Source organism: Sinohyriopsis cumingii, chromosome 5 (assembly GCF_028554795.1).
Source record: "Sinohyriopsis cumingii isolate HCF-2022 chromosome 5, ASM2855479v2, whole genome shotgun sequence".
Taxonomy (NCBI): domain Eukaryota; kingdom Metazoa; phylum Mollusca; class Bivalvia; order Unionida; family Unionidae; genus Sinohyriopsis; species Sinohyriopsis cumingii.
In genome coordinates this window covers 56,622,323-56,638,495 of record NC_142965.1, presented here as the reverse complement: position 1 = coordinate 56,638,495, position 16,173 = coordinate 56,622,323, and the positions used below count along the sequence as shown (strand labels likewise).

General features: G+C 35.3%; 1 protein-coding gene across 1 annotated transcript in view; it reads right to left on the bottom strand.

The window, feature by feature from the left end:
- The window catches only part of LOC149799223 (uncharacterized), a 132,826-nt gene that overhangs the window by 66,904 nt on the left and 49,749 nt on the right, over positions 1-16,173 (bottom strand). The window lies entirely within an intron of this gene.

Genomic DNA, 16,173 nt, shown 5'->3' with positions numbered 1-16,173 from the left:
GGAAACCAAACGATTTGATAGTGGCAAGTAGAAAGATAGTCAGAGACACACTTCAACGGCAGTTATTTCAATTACACAAAATAAAAATAATTTCCAACGTTACCAGTGCCATTGTGTTATAGACCAGCTGATACGCGGTTACAGAATATTGACGTTGACAGGACAGACCGAGAAACAGAATTTAGTATTAAATGATGTTGTCACAGTTGATGTCAATGTTGTTGAAGATGCAATGCGCGCCGATAAATCCCCGTGGACGCTAGGATACGCAATGACGATTCATTCATCTCAAGGACTAACTATCTCTGATACAGTTGTTTGGATCATTGCTGATCGAATCAAGTGGTCAAACTTAGTTTACTTGGCTGTGTCCAGAGTCGGAAGAATATCTCAACTGCGAAGGATTGTCTTGGATGAGTCAATGGCTGATGAAATTAATAATGAAAACAACAGTGATATAATCAGAAAAAAATTAGCCGGTTACAAACAAAGTGACCAAAAAAATAATCGAGAATTTGACCTTGACGTTGAATTTATCATGACACTGAAACAACAGCAAAATAATCACTGTGCAAGCTGTAATTGTGTAATGTTGTGGCAGTATTCGGATAAACATTCAAGACAATTCACCGTAGATAGAAAAGATAATCGTCTTGGTCATACACGCGAAAATGTGATGCTGACCTGTCCTGAGTGTAATCGAAGTCATGGTGCTAGTTAAGTGATTTGGGCGGTAATTGTGTATCCTCGGAAATTACTTGTAATTGTTCACGTGTAAACCCACGTTGAGGAGCAGTTGAATCCAACCTGTAGATTGCTGGTCTACCAGTAGATCTAGTTATGTTAGATATCTTGTGTGTAGTGATGCTCCAGATAGGATCAGTCGCTCTTTTTTTACCCTTTTCAAGTTCACCTGGTTCATATAAATATCTCACAGTGACATCACCTGGTATCGGCTGTGCTGAAAAATCACGCCGTACGGTATATGTTTTTGGGATATTGCGTTAATAGGTTTCATATTGGTTGTTCGAGTTATTTCATTATTTAATGCAGCTATCACGCTTGGTAATCTTGCGACCCATTCGCGTGATCTCTTGTCCTGAACGAATTCCTTCGCGTATTGATATCCAAATAACCGCTCAGCAAGTGTTCGATTAAATCGCTCAACAATTGCCTGATCACGGTGAATTTCAGTATGTCCTCGTCTGATGGTAACGTTATGTTGTTTCATCAGCGATGATACTGCACCTTGAAATTCTCTGCCAGGGTCAACTTGTAATAGATGTGGCCATTGTAGACCACCTCGTTGATAAATTCGTTCAAACGCAGAAGCAACCTCAGATGCTGTTTTAGTCGCTAACGGTTCCGCATCTTTGTATCTACTTGCAACATCAACTACAATTAACGCGTATTTATATGTTATTTGACGTCTTCGGATTTTAATGGTATCGTTTGGCAGATATAGTATATCAGCTTGGTGAACTTATTTGGCATACTAACATTGAAATGGACAAAGTGAATTTGTTTAGGCGGTGGTTGGTAAATTTGCCATATTGCCTGTTTGGATAACCAATTTTTAACAGTAACACGTGTAACTTTTGCTGCTTCAGCGAGTTTACTAATTGCTGCGCTGCCCCTCCAATATCCTTTTGGGGAATAATAAATCGACTCCATTATAATTAATTACCAGCACCTAGCGCTAATTTAACTTTCATCGCGGATTTTATTAACCAACTAGCTAATGTTTCCTTGAGAGATTTATCAGTGATGGAATTTAACGCGTGAATTAATTTCACATCCGCGAGATGCCTATCTTGTAGATTTTTACTTTTATAAGCTACATCATGAGCATGACACGCCTTATCAATAGCGTTTATCGGATACTCACCTGGTTTTGGTTGATCCTGGTCATCAAGTCTGATATCAAGTCGGGTTCCTGGTCCGCAATAACTATATCCTGGAAGATGTTTTTCTCCTGGATATTTAGCCCACGGAGTACCGGGTAGTTTTGTTAATTTTGCTGCGATGTCACCCCCGTGTTGTTTTTTTTTTTTACTCGATTTTGACCTTGGTTTTGGTTTTGGTTTTGACTTTGGTTTTGGTTTTGGTTTTGGTTTATCACCTGACTTGCCAGTGGAAATAAATTTAAATTTCTTTGTACCGCATCGCTCACACTTGCCCGTAACCGCAGATCTATTATTTTTTGTTGTAATGGTTGTTAGATCACTTGTCGGTGTGCGCGCCCTACATTTTACACAATATAAATCCATATTCTTTTCATATATTTTCTAATGGAAATCACTGACTTTTCTGCTACAAAACGACGAGAACCAGTTAAGCATCATACAGCGCTACCAAATTCTGTTCATATGATTATTATAGGTCCATCTGGAAGTGGCAAGACGCAGTTGTTACTTAATTTAATAATGAAGTGGATGAGGTGGGATAAGCTATATCTGGTAGCTCCATCTGTAGACGATCAACGTTGTTATGATGTAATAAAAGATTATAATGAAAGCGCCAAATCATTAAGCGGAGATGATGTTGTTGAATTTATAACTGACATTAATGAAGCGCCAAGTATCGATGATATTGATGGGTCAATTAATAATTTAGTTGTTTACGATGATATTATGCTGGATAGACAATCAAATCCTGCCAGGATATTTTCCAGAGGTAGACACAAAAACACAGATGTAATTTATGTAACCCAGCGGTATACACAGATTCCTAAAGTGATCAGGGACAACTGTAATATTCTTACTGTCTTTAACGGAGTTGATACTCACACGTTACTTAATATACATCAAACCTGGTGTAGTAATGTTATGGACATAAATAAGTTTAGAAATTTCTTTAGTCGTGCTAAAATAACCCCGCACGGGTTTATAACAATAAACTTACATGATCCTAGAACACGGTATCGAATCGGGTTAGATAAAAATTTTAATTCATAGCAGCAGGGGAGGGCGACGACAACGAATTTGGTTCATTTTTTTTAATCGAAGCGCCATTAATAGGTTTTTCAACCAGAAACCATATTTAGACTAACTCGGGAGGACCTCCTGGTGAGGTTTCTCCCTCCAAAGGTTCCTCTTGAAACCTAGTCAACGGTTTATTTCCGGTTGAAACCCTTTTTTTTTTTAGTGTTTATTTCGACATTTGGAACCTTCTAAATTTTGTAGGATTCCCCCCCCCCCCGCTACTAGGAAACGTGTACGTCTAAACACTATAAATCTGTATACCTTGTATAATCCATTCATTAAAAAGGTTTGTTGATTATATTCAATATTTAAATTTTTTAAACTTTTTATCGGTTTTGATAGGATTATCACCGGGTGAAAGTTTAATAAAATGAAACAAATCAATACAGTAATAAATGCGATTCTCCGTGTTACAAGTCAATGCAGTAATAAATTCAACTTTATCTTCATAATGTTAAAAATATAACGTCTTAGCAAAAAATTATCCTGGCCATTCATTCAGTTGTATCATGTTAAGAGGAAGAATTTTACAAACGTCTTCTAATTATTTTGATCATAATGCTCTGCATCCTTTGCTTTTTTTTTCTGTCTACTGCGGTAAGGGATCCTAGGGTTTATAAAATTTATTTTCATTATCTTGTATGGATTTCTCAAACCGAGTACAGTCAAATATTGAAACAAGGCACTGCTATCTCCTTTGTCTGCAGCAAGTGCAGAGGAATTCAAGAAGAATGTTATATGTATGTTAAGTAGATTCTTCACTTCACTGAGTGCACTGTTCATTGTATCCTCTGTATGGAATTTTTCAGGTAGGGAGGGACTTGATCCATGCAAAAATAACGTGTAACAAACCTTTGTCAGCATCAGTCGTCAAGTATATTCAAGATACAAAATATGATTGAATGGTCCATTAGGATATTTACTTCATCGAAATGATACATAGATTATACTTAAAATTAAGTGCCCTATAACACGATAAAAAGACAAAATAAAGCTGGATATTCCCTGGGTTACATCGGAAAATAAATCGCTGCTATTGAAAAAAATTCAGTCATTTTTTTGCAAACAGACAATATTGCGATTTTAAAAAATCATTTTGTATGATGTCCCCAAGTTTGTCATCTTGAAATAGTATTTCCAGACAATGATCTTCAGGATACAATATCAGTTACCAAACAAAAATTGTATAGCATGTGTATTATGCCAGAAGTTTTATATACAAATACTTCTCGCGAAAATAAGTATTTGTGCCAAACAGAGATGACAAGCCAATTTTAACTACTACGGTCAAATGTTGTATTTGTGGTGGAGATGGACGGAGGATGATGTTGAATGAAAGTAAGACCTGCTCAAAGACGATTCATCTTCAGTGTAGTAAAATGAAACATGGGCCGAACGGAACATGACCTTGTGTCGATTGTTAAAAACCGAGCTTTCTTTAAATGCATTTAGAAATACGAAATTATTTATGAACGATTGTTTTTTATTTTTAATACCTTAAACGACAACCAAATGGTTGATTTCCGCCCAAGAAAATTTAAAATCATTGTATGTTTATAATTGTGTATCCATTTGTTTATGCGTCTGTTTATTGATGGATATCTTTATTTATGAAAGAATAACAAAGATGCTTGAAATTTCAATGTTTTATTTAAAGAAAAAAGGGGAAACGTCATGCATTCGGTCTCGTGCGGTTGACATGCACAACATAATGTGATGCATTAAGAAACCTTACGAACAAAATGAGACACGCCTTTAAAATTATTTGGGAAGAACAATGCTGTTAGGTGTCATTCATTGACTAGGGAATCAAAATGACAGATATGGAAGTGTACACGTTTTGTGACGTCACGTGAAACAACAGATTGAGATAAGGAGTAAGACAGGGCAATGACGGACAACGATACAAAATTTTATACTAGAAAAATAAATACATAAGAATTTGAAATGTTTGCTTTGTCAGTGTGCTTATCTTTTTTAAAAAAATAATAATACTATCTATTCAAGTTAACTAACATCACAACCTTACAAGGACAAAGACATTTTAAACTAGTAACAAATCATGTACCAACTGATCTTTCATTTACATTTAAGGGAGTCAAGGTATGATAGTAGTTCTTTACCTCATATATTGTTCCACACCGGGCAATACTTGAAACAATAGTAGAAATAAGTTTTCAAATAATGTTTCAAACGATCATATAAGTTTAAGGTGAATTATAAACAAATAAATCGTACAACTATTATTTATAGCAGGACGTGTCCGACAGTAAAAGGGATCACGAATAACAACATCTCGGTATAGTAATGTTCTTCCGTCAGATCGCATGCAAATAAGTACCACTTCATCCCTTCACGCCATCTGTACTTCCATTTTTAATAAAAACTCTTAAGAGAAATTCCTTCCCATCATCCACGATCCGCCAATATATAAACCACTTAACAAGGCAAATCTTTATGCTTATCTCGTAATTTTATGCATATTTAGAAGACCTGACTGGATTCACAGGCCATATAACTTACAAGGAAGTTTCATATAACTTACAAGGAAGTTTCATATAACTTACAAGGAAGTTTAGTAAGGCTGTGAAATCAGGTTTTTTTTTTGGCGTATGTAAAATGATTGCTTAGATTTCTGTGGTTGCAAATATTAAAAATGTATTTTTATTTTATTTGATACCCATTTAATATTCGATACAGCTGTTGAATCGGATTTTCCTTAGCACAAACCCTGATTCACTCTAATTAAGCGTATTCTTTGACATCCGCGCGAAGGTGCTTGAACTTATATGAAGAAAAAAAAAAGACAAGATGTCCGCTATCGCTTAACCGGCTTGAAGCAGCTGTTCCGTTTTTTATTGCCGTTTTCATGATATTTGCGCTTGTTGCCTGTTTTCATCTTCGTTATTGTGTTCATTATGTATTGGCTGTTAAATTCGTATGTGTTTCTTCATCTCCTAGGACCACCGGAAAAGCGCACAGAAATAGTTAATTTTATCAACGATCAGAATGTTGACATATTTTTCCTGACAGAAACATGACTAAAAACATCAGGCGTTGAGTCCATGTGTGCAGATCTAACACCCGCTGGTTACTCCATCAAGTCGTTCCCCCGTAATTCTAGCGGAGGTGGAACTGCTGTCATCACAAAGAACTCCATGATAAAACGTCTTAACTACTCCACAACATTCAAGCAAAGGTCAGTCCATTTTTTCTGCCTATACCGCCCTCTTCCTAGTAGAAAAAACAAGCTGGCTGACTCTCTCGTTTTGGAGCAGTTTCCGAATCTCCTGGACTTTGGAAATTCGAAAGGTGGCAACCTGATTTTTCTTGGAGATTTCAACTTTCACTTTGACTGTCCCGGAAACTCAAATACATCAAAACTCATAGATTCCATTAATGTTTTCAACCTCAAACAGTCAGTTAACCATCCCACCCATAAACATGGTCACATTTTAGACTGGATTCTTCATAGACCTGATGATAACAATCTACTGTCCTCCCTGGTATCCCATGACCTTGCATCAGATCACCTCTGCATTATATGCCATCTTGACGTATCAGTCCCGAACCCTCCACCTTTGTCTGTTATTAAGAGAAACCTCCGTATGATAAATAGAACCAAACTATTGCACGACATCCAAGCTTACCTAACAAATTGCTTACCTCCTACCGCAGAACACCTCGATAACTGTAGGCGTTCATTGCTTGACAAACATGCCCCAGCTACCAAGTGCAGAGTATCAATTCAAAAGTGTTCTCCATGGTATAGCAGTGTTAGGGACCAGCTTCGCACTGCTAAAGGAGACCGCCGTAAAGCTGAGAGGCTCTGGCTTTCCACCAGACTCACTATTCATAAGCAAATCTATGAAGTCGCTAAGAAGAATGTCACAAATATAGTCCATGCAGCGAAATCAGCCCACTACACTAGTAAGATCATGGAAGTTCCAGGTGCAAAGAGCTCCCGAGATTACTAACAAGCTAATGTCAAGGAACAAATCTACACCACTTCCAACTACCTTCTCTCCAGTCGACCTTCCGGACATGTTTGCAAATTTCTTCCGTGACAAAGTACAAACCATTAGAGATAAGCTTGACACCACAATTTTAACTGACTCGTTGTCACCATACAGTTGGGATACAGAATTTGAGCGGCAACCATTAGCAGCATTTGAACCTGTCTCTATGGATTTCGTACGAACAATCGTGATGAAGAGTGCACCAAAGTCATGTGAACTTGATCCAATTCCAACATCACTGCTGCTTGAGTATATAGATCCAGTATTGCCTTCACTAACTGATGTTATTAATACCTCTCTCTCATCCGGGGAATTCCCATCATTTTTCAAAACTGCCACTGTAAAGCCTCTGCTGAAGAAACCAACACTAGACCATAACGATTTAAAGAACTACCGCCCAGTTTCTAATCTCCCGTTCATATCAAAAATCTTAGATAAGGTTGTTCTATCCCAGCTTGTATCTCATCTAAATTCAAACCGTCTTTTTAGCAATGTACAATCTGCATATCGCCCTTGCCACAGTACTGAAACAATTGTTCTAAAAGTAGTTAATAACATTCTTTCTGCGTTGGATAGCGGAAAGATTACAGTCATCACTCTCCTTGATTTGTCTGCAGCATTTGACACAATAGATCATGATATATTACTTCACCGTCTCCAGCATGTATTTGGCATTCATAATACAGCCTTAATGTGGTTCAAGTCCTACTTGGTCAACAGGACACAAATTGTATCTGCAAATGAAATACACTCCAGCCAAGTTGCCCTATGTTGTGGTGTTCCACAGGGGTCTGTTCTTGGACATGTTCTCTTCATTCTATACACTCAGTTGCTCTCAAGTGTCATAGATCATCATCCAGTGTCTCACCAATTGTACGCTGATACCCAACTATGCAGATCTAGCCACCCAACTGAAGCTGATGCTACCATCCAAGGTGTAGAGAGGTGCATTTCTGATGAGAAATCATGGATGACATGTAACAAGCTGCAGATGAATGATGATAAAACTGAGGCCATTCTGATCACAACACAAAGACTTTCTCATTCACATCCTTTACCTCAGACAATAAATATCAGCAACGCCAACATTCAATTTGTTTTACATATATTGAAGGCAAAATGATTAAATTTCTTTTGAAATGATTTAAACAGATCATTCCAAGGTTAACAAGCAATGCATGACCTTATGCAAATAAGCAATCGTATACGTAATTTACATACAGCCAACCAGAAGACAGCAATCAATTCCCTGATAAAACAGCACAATCTGACCCTTGCTCATTAAATAAATATATGAGCAGCCTATAATGTACGACATAGACCGTTGTACTACATAGTCCATTTTACTAAGTAGTTCATTTTACTAATATTCCACTGTACTTCATAGTCCATTGTACTACACAGTCCATTGTAGTAAACAGTCCATTGTACTATACAGTCCATTGTGCCACATAGTCTATTGTACTAAATAGTCCATTGTACAACATTGTCATTGTACTACATAGTCCATCGTAATACATAGTCTGTTGTACTTCATAGTATATTGTACTTCATAGTCCATTGTACTACACAATCAATTGTACTCCATAGACCATTGTACTAAATAGTTCATTGTACTACATAGTCAATTGTACTTCATAGTCCATTGTACTTCGTAGTCCATTGTAATACACAGTCCATTGTGCTACAGAGTCCACTGTACTAAATAGTTCATTGTACAACATAGTTTGTTACTACATAGTCCATTGTAACTAAAGGTTCATTGTATAACATAGTCCATTGTATTAGATAGTTAATTGTACTACAGTCCATTGTACTAAATATTCCATTGTTCTACACAGTCACTTGTACTACAGAATCCATTGTACTAGATAGCTGATAGCCCATTGTACTAAATAGTTCATTGAGCTATTGAGTCCTTTTCGGAAATTTTACTTATCACAGTCATATCAGAGTATAACTTCAACGAACGTTTGGAATCTCTCTCTCTCTCTCTCTCTCTGTGTGTGTGCAAACTTGATCCACTCAATTTTCATCAATGTATTTTCAGAGTTTTACAAAGTCTCATTTCTGTTGGGTTTGTTGATGTATAATATTATTTTATGTACATGCACTCATTGTCCTCGTTGCTGATGATAAACCAACATTACATTAACGCAGTTCGCAAATACTTTAAACAGATTAAAGTTTCATTCGAATACGGGAAAAAGTAATGAGAGTTGGAGAGACTATTTTGTTTCTGTACATACAGGTTTGAAACCAAACAATTCGAAAGGGATTTACCAGTCATTTGCCATCCGCTATGTGAAGTTGCTGGAAATTGTAATGACGAGAACAAAATTTAATTTTTTAAAATTTGTTTAAACATTTAAAAAATGGATGTCGCGTTCTGTTGCTTTCTACAGTTGATCATTTTGTTTATTTGTTGCTACTATTAATTTAGCAATATTTTAGTTTAGATGATAATGAATTTTCACTTTTCTGCAATTCAAGACACTGAAGAGGAGTATGGGGAGGTTATAATGATACTTTGTCAAGAGTTCTAATTGAAACAAATTACCGCTAACTAATTTCGGGAACTGATGAAGGCGGTCTCATTAGAAGAAAATGAACACCAGCTTACAATTAAAAGACGACTATAATATTGGAATAAGAAAAAACAGATGCATATATTAAACCTATAATTTACAGATGGTCCAGTTAATCTGACCAGAGATTGTTTTCACGATGTTGACCAGAGATTGTTTTCACGATGTTGACCAGAGATTGTTTTCACGATGTTTTCAAATTATATGGACACAAAAAATGTGTAAAATGTTCTCTGCTTCTGATACCCAATTTAGTGGAATTACAAGAAATACGTTGATGCAAATAATTTGTTTAAGGAGACTTGTCATAACTTTACTGCATTTCTTAAGAATGAAGAGCACGTGCTAACTACAATAATTTCCTTATCCCACTCCATGCAGCTTAAATGCTCAGCCACTCTATGCAGCTTAAATGCATATCCACTCTATGCAGCTTAAATGCATACACACTCTATGTAGCTTAAATGCATACCCACTCTATGCAGCTTAGATGCTTTTTGTTCGGAACTTGTTGACCTAGGTAAGCATCTTAAGGAGACACTGGAACTATATTCTGTAGTTCAAATATTCCTGTAAGAATGTTGACTTCCACGAAGAGGTGTAAACTGAAGCACATTGTAGTGGTTTCTTGTGTGTTAGTGAAAATGAAACTATTTGTCGTTTCTGAAATTTCGTTGTTATGGAAATTGTCATAAATCACTGGAATCTGAATTATATTTTTGTGGTTTGCTGTGTTCAATGTTTTTGGGAAACGACTCTATGGCACTTAAAATTGAATAAATTGTTGTGGTTTTTGGTGTGTCAGTTGAACATAAACTGCCAAGAATGATTCGAAACCGGAATGGAGTATTGTTATACGAAATTTGTCAGAAAGAATTGAAAAGTGAAACCGATTCTTGTCATATATACTGTTCCTGTCTAACGGAAACTGCCATTAGGTATTGGGAATTTGAACGATATTTTTGGGTGCTATCTGATGTTTCCATGTTATGTTAATTAATTGCACAAAAAAAAACTTATTGCAGCAGATTTGTTTTATGGATTCTTGACGGCTTCTGGGTAATAGTGGATTTTCGTTTAAACCATAAAAATATTTTTGAGGTGGTTTCCGTGACGTTTTCGTTGACCGAAACTCATTTTCCACGCATATGTCGCCGTGACTAAAAACAAACCACAGAAACCACAACCACAGAAACCACACACACACACACACACACGATTAATGAAATACATTTATCAAAAGCATATTTTTTAAAAATAAAAATGCTGATGAGAAATTAGCCATATTTGACAGCAATCATAATACGTAAAAGTTTTGTATAAAAAAAATATACTGGTCCGTCATCCAATATCGCCGCTTTTGATGAAAAACCCATCTTTTAAATGGTTTCTTCAAAACACTGCACAAGAGATAGTGGTAAAATTTAAGAGAATTTCAAAATAAAGGCCTTTAAAGATGTATTGAAATGATATATATTTTTCATCTACTTTTGCCACTTTTACGGAAAATGCATAACAACTTAGACAACTCTTTTCTCAGAAACTTCTAACAATATTTCAGACTGTTTATTAGTGACGCTGGCTAAATTTCAAGAGCACAACACCACGAGAATCAGGATGCTTAATTTCCATGTAGGCTTCTTGTAGTAGTCATCTAGTTTTGGAATTTTAGAGTATCTAGATTTCTATCTGACATTATTACCCCTCTAATTGATTTATTTTCTGTTTCTCTCCATTAAATCATAAGCTGGTGACATATTAAGACATAACATGAAATGGTGACCATTATTTAAAGTAGCAGACGACTCAAAATATTTATGTATAGAGATTTTATCATATTGAATTGAAGATTAATCCGCACCAAGGACGTTCAAATATAAGGAGGGGGGACACCGACCTTATTTTCTAACTGTGGACATCATTATGACATGACCCTCTCAGTTTGATTTGACAATGGATTTAATGGGATTTTGTACAGAATGAGAGATTTTTGTTTTAAGCGTTATATATTTCTCATTTTCAAACCTTTCAAGTAATTTGTAGACATGCGATTTTTAAACACGAAAAACAAATATAAAAAAACCTCACCGTAATCGATATAAGAAACAGAGAGCTATGTCGTTTATGTATAACGTGAATGAAACTACTGAAAGAAATGGAAAACCAAACAACAAACCCAACTAGTCCTTTTAGTTAAATTAAGAATCAGTTTTGTAAACTGACTTGCAGCTTATATAATTTTTATGATTTAAAGAGAGATTTTTGTATTAAACCGATAGTTTAGTCTGACAGCTACAATCACGTTAGATTAGTTTAAAATACTTAGATATAATTACATTTAAAAACTTAAAATCATGTTTTAGGCCAAACAGAATATGTGTTTCCAGTCGGCCGAGCATCCCTGTATCTCACTGCCGACCCTGGCACTTTTTCCTCCTTTTGTTGCGAAATCCCTCAACTAAATCAGGTAACAGAGTTAGGATGTAGTACTATTAGAGCACATATCATTTTTCCCTTGGAACAAGCAACAAAAACCATTTACTAGAGCTGGGTACCAGGAAAAGTTTCTACATCGGTATGACTCGGTATTTCTAAAAGTATGACATAAGTACCACGATATACCGCATTTACATTAGGGACCAACAATTTAATTTTCTGCGGCAAGAGCCTGAAAATTTTTAAATGCCTGGCTCTCAAAATGGTGAAAAATAAATTGCTCTGATTTATAGAAAAATAACGCCATGTTAAATTCATTACATTATTTGAAAGGAAATTTAATTATCTTCAGTTAAAAGATTATATGTTTTTTATAACTGTGACTTAAAGATGATGTTTAGACTACAGCTGATACCTGCTCAAACATATTGATCTTCGAGGGCTTGTTGATAAAAACATCAGGTATTAACACTAAAGCCTTTATTTTACTAGGTAGGCTATTTTACCAGGGCTGCTTTTTAGCCCCCACATTGTTCTCAATCTTCTTCAGCATGATGCTCCAAAAAGCAACAGAAAACGAAGATGACATTTATATCTGATTTCGTACTGATGGTAAACTCGTCAACTTAAGGCGACTTCAGGCCCAAGCCAAGACCTTGGAAAAACTGATTAGAGAACTTCTCTTTGCAGACGACACCGCCATTGTTTCCGACACGGAAGCCGCCTTACAGCGTGTAACATCCTGCTGTGCAGAAGCTTGCCAGCTCCTTGGTCTTGAGGTCAGCCTAAAGAAAACTGAGATACTTCACCAGCCTGCTCCCAAGGAAGAGTACTGACCCCAAGCATCTTCACTGACCAGACAAAGCTGAATGTAGTCCACCAGTACACCTACCTTGGCTGTGCTATTTCCTCTGATGCCAAGATCGACAAAGAAATAGACAGCAGACTGGCAAAGGCAAACAGCGCCTTCGGCAGACTTTATAAACGAGTTTGGTACAACGCCAGTCTCAAAAGAGATACAAAGATAAGCGTCTACAGAGCTGTCGTACTGACCACCCTCCTATATGGTGCCGAATCTAGGGTCACCTACAGCTGCCACGTCCCGCCTCCTTGAACGGCAAAACATTTCTTTAAAAGTCAAAGCTAAATGTTAATTATGTAAGAGCTGATATCATGGTCTTTCAGGTGGTTTACTGACTGTCAATTTGTTCCAATGCCCTAAGAGACAAATTCAACAACATAATCTGATAATTTTCCTTGTTGGACCGAGTTATGGTGCATTCTTCAAATCTAACTGAAGTAAAACCCGAAAGTATTTTTAGTGAAATACCTGATCTCCATCAGTAAATGTGAGAGAAAAGCCATGGATGAACAAGACAGAAAGCAGACCGGCATATTGATCGGACACACAACAGATCGTAGTAAAATTTCAGTATACTTAAAATGTTTTCACATGGCATGGGTATATAATACTGTCTCCAAATGACAGGGATATATAATATTGTCTTCACATGGCAGGGGTATATAATGCTGTCTTCACATGGCAGGGGTATATAATACTATCTTCACATGGCAGGAGTATATAATAATGTCTTCACATGGCAGGGGTATATAATATTGCAAATTTAATAATTATCTTCTTAGGGAAATAATGTGCCGAATGTATAAATGATAAGATGTATTGTATCCAAGAACTATATGCCGAATGTATAAATGATGAGGTGTATTGTATCCAATAACCATATGCCGAATGTATCAATGATAAGGTATATTGTGTCCAAGAACTATATGCCGTGCCACTTTATTCAACAGCGTAGTTAAATAGACTTGGTTTACAAGATTTGACACTTTCTATAAATCCGGAGTTATTGTTGGAAACCTTACTAGTTTACTTAAGAAAGTAGATACTAAGATCAGTAATATTGAAAACAAAGAGACAATTGCGCGAAGAGGAACTGTTATGTATATTTAATTAATAATGAGTTCTTGACTTTTGTTTATAGCATGGGGTCTAGTATTTGCCTACCTGATATTTGGTCATATTGTTTACTAACATTTTAGTACAAGGCCTAACCTTGTTTATGAGCTTAGATGGTTCTGGAAAAAAACTAGTTTATAATTTGGAGATAATGTCCTGTGTACCAGGGCAATTTATTGGTATTTGTATATCAATAGTGAGTTTTGAAAAAAGTATTTGCATTTCTGTCTTATGGTCATTCTCTGTGAATCAGTTAAGCTTACATTTGCGTTGAAAGGAATTATTTATTCAAATTATTAAATGGAATTAATGCAATGTTTATTGTGTTATGTATATTTAATTTGCATTGTTTCTTAATTAGCTTTCGTATTAAGTTTTTAAATTTCATTTCATGCTATTGTAAGGTAACATTGTTTATTGGAATTGACCTTGTCAACAATTTAGTTCATTTATACTTGATCTGAATTGACCTTTTTATGTCAACAGATAATACATAGCTAAAATATTCTCTATATGTATGGGTTTAAATATGTTTATTTGGGTCTAGGGTTAGGTTTTGGAATTTCCTTAGTGTATTTGACATTGTTCAGGTTCTGTTTTCTGATAATAACCAATGTTTTTATTTTGTAAACATTATGATCACTCTAGAAGGTTGTTCTCCATTAGGAAATAGTTTTGTTTAGATAATGCTAATTGTGACCTGAGGTAAAGTAGAAGAAATTGTCTAATCTTGTTACTGGAAGGATTTGTATGATGCCTGCTTTAAAACTTAACACTTCCAAGTTGTATCATATGTTGTGTCCAGTTAGGCTGGAATATGTTTTTTTTTTCTTTCTCCAAATGATTGACTTTAAGTTATTATTTTCTCTGGAAATACAAATGTGCTTTAATAAAATTCTTGGACAAAGACATTCATTGGCATTCATAGTGAATTCAAACCTGGAATCATTATTGCTATGATTAAACAAAATACTTGGCACATCAACACTCTAGGAGCTACCACAAGCACATCAATAGCTTCAGTTTTTTATTTAATTTTGACTTCTACTAATTATTCAGGACTTTAAATCATTAGGACATGAGTCTGTAATTCTAGGATTATTTTGGGAGATAATTCGCTATACCGTTAGTTCTTCGTTTTTCATTTTCACTTTGTACTCTAGGGAAATAAATTATTTGTTGAATTTTTACAAAGCTTGTTGATTTTCACTCTTTTCTGCTACTTTTTATTAAGAGTATAGACTCGTAGCAATTCGCTTTCGAATTCACTCATTACTTTGGATTTTTTTAATTCAGTCTAAGACATTTTGGATTACATCATTGATACATCAAGACATTCAAGACTTCAGGCATATCAGAATATTTAAGACTACTGACATATTTAGAGATTCAAGACTACTGGTATATCGGTACATGTAAAGACTATTTTAATTCATTCGGAAAGTTAATTATTATGGACATTGTGATCGGACATTTATGATTATTTGGGACTTAATTTACAATACTGTGAAATTTCACTTTTTATATTAGAGAAATAAATTCTTTGTTGGATTCTAATTACGTCTTTCTATTGTATTTTTAAGACCTAGAGTCGAAACAACCAAATGAGTAAAAACGTTCAAATGGTACTAGCAAAATGAGATAGTAATACTGGTGATCAACAGATAACAAGTAACAGAAACTATTCCAAGATGAAACAGAATTGTGTAGGAGACATAGGGTTGACTGAATAACTTGGTCTAGATGTATATGGCATGAATTTTGTGAAACTTCTACGTCTTGGTTTTGCAAATAAGAAAAGAAGAATTTTCCAAAGAAACTCTTCAGTCATTAGACAAATAAAATAGAAAACGATACAAAAGCTGAAGTGAAATCCTGAACGAATAAACAGTTTTATGAATTAATATTTTCAAAAAATATAATATTGCAATCATTTTGATTTCCCACTTTTATTTGTAAAGAAAAAGTCTTTCTAGACCAACTATTGTTTGAAATCAATTATCTAACGTTTAAATGACGTGAAAAATAATATAAATGATGGTGTAAGCTGATATGCGGCGATTTTTAAAATATTCACCTTTTCGTAACTACTTTCAATTATTTCAAAATAGTAACAATAACATATAAAAAAATAACATTTTGAAGAAAACAACAGGAATTTCAAAATC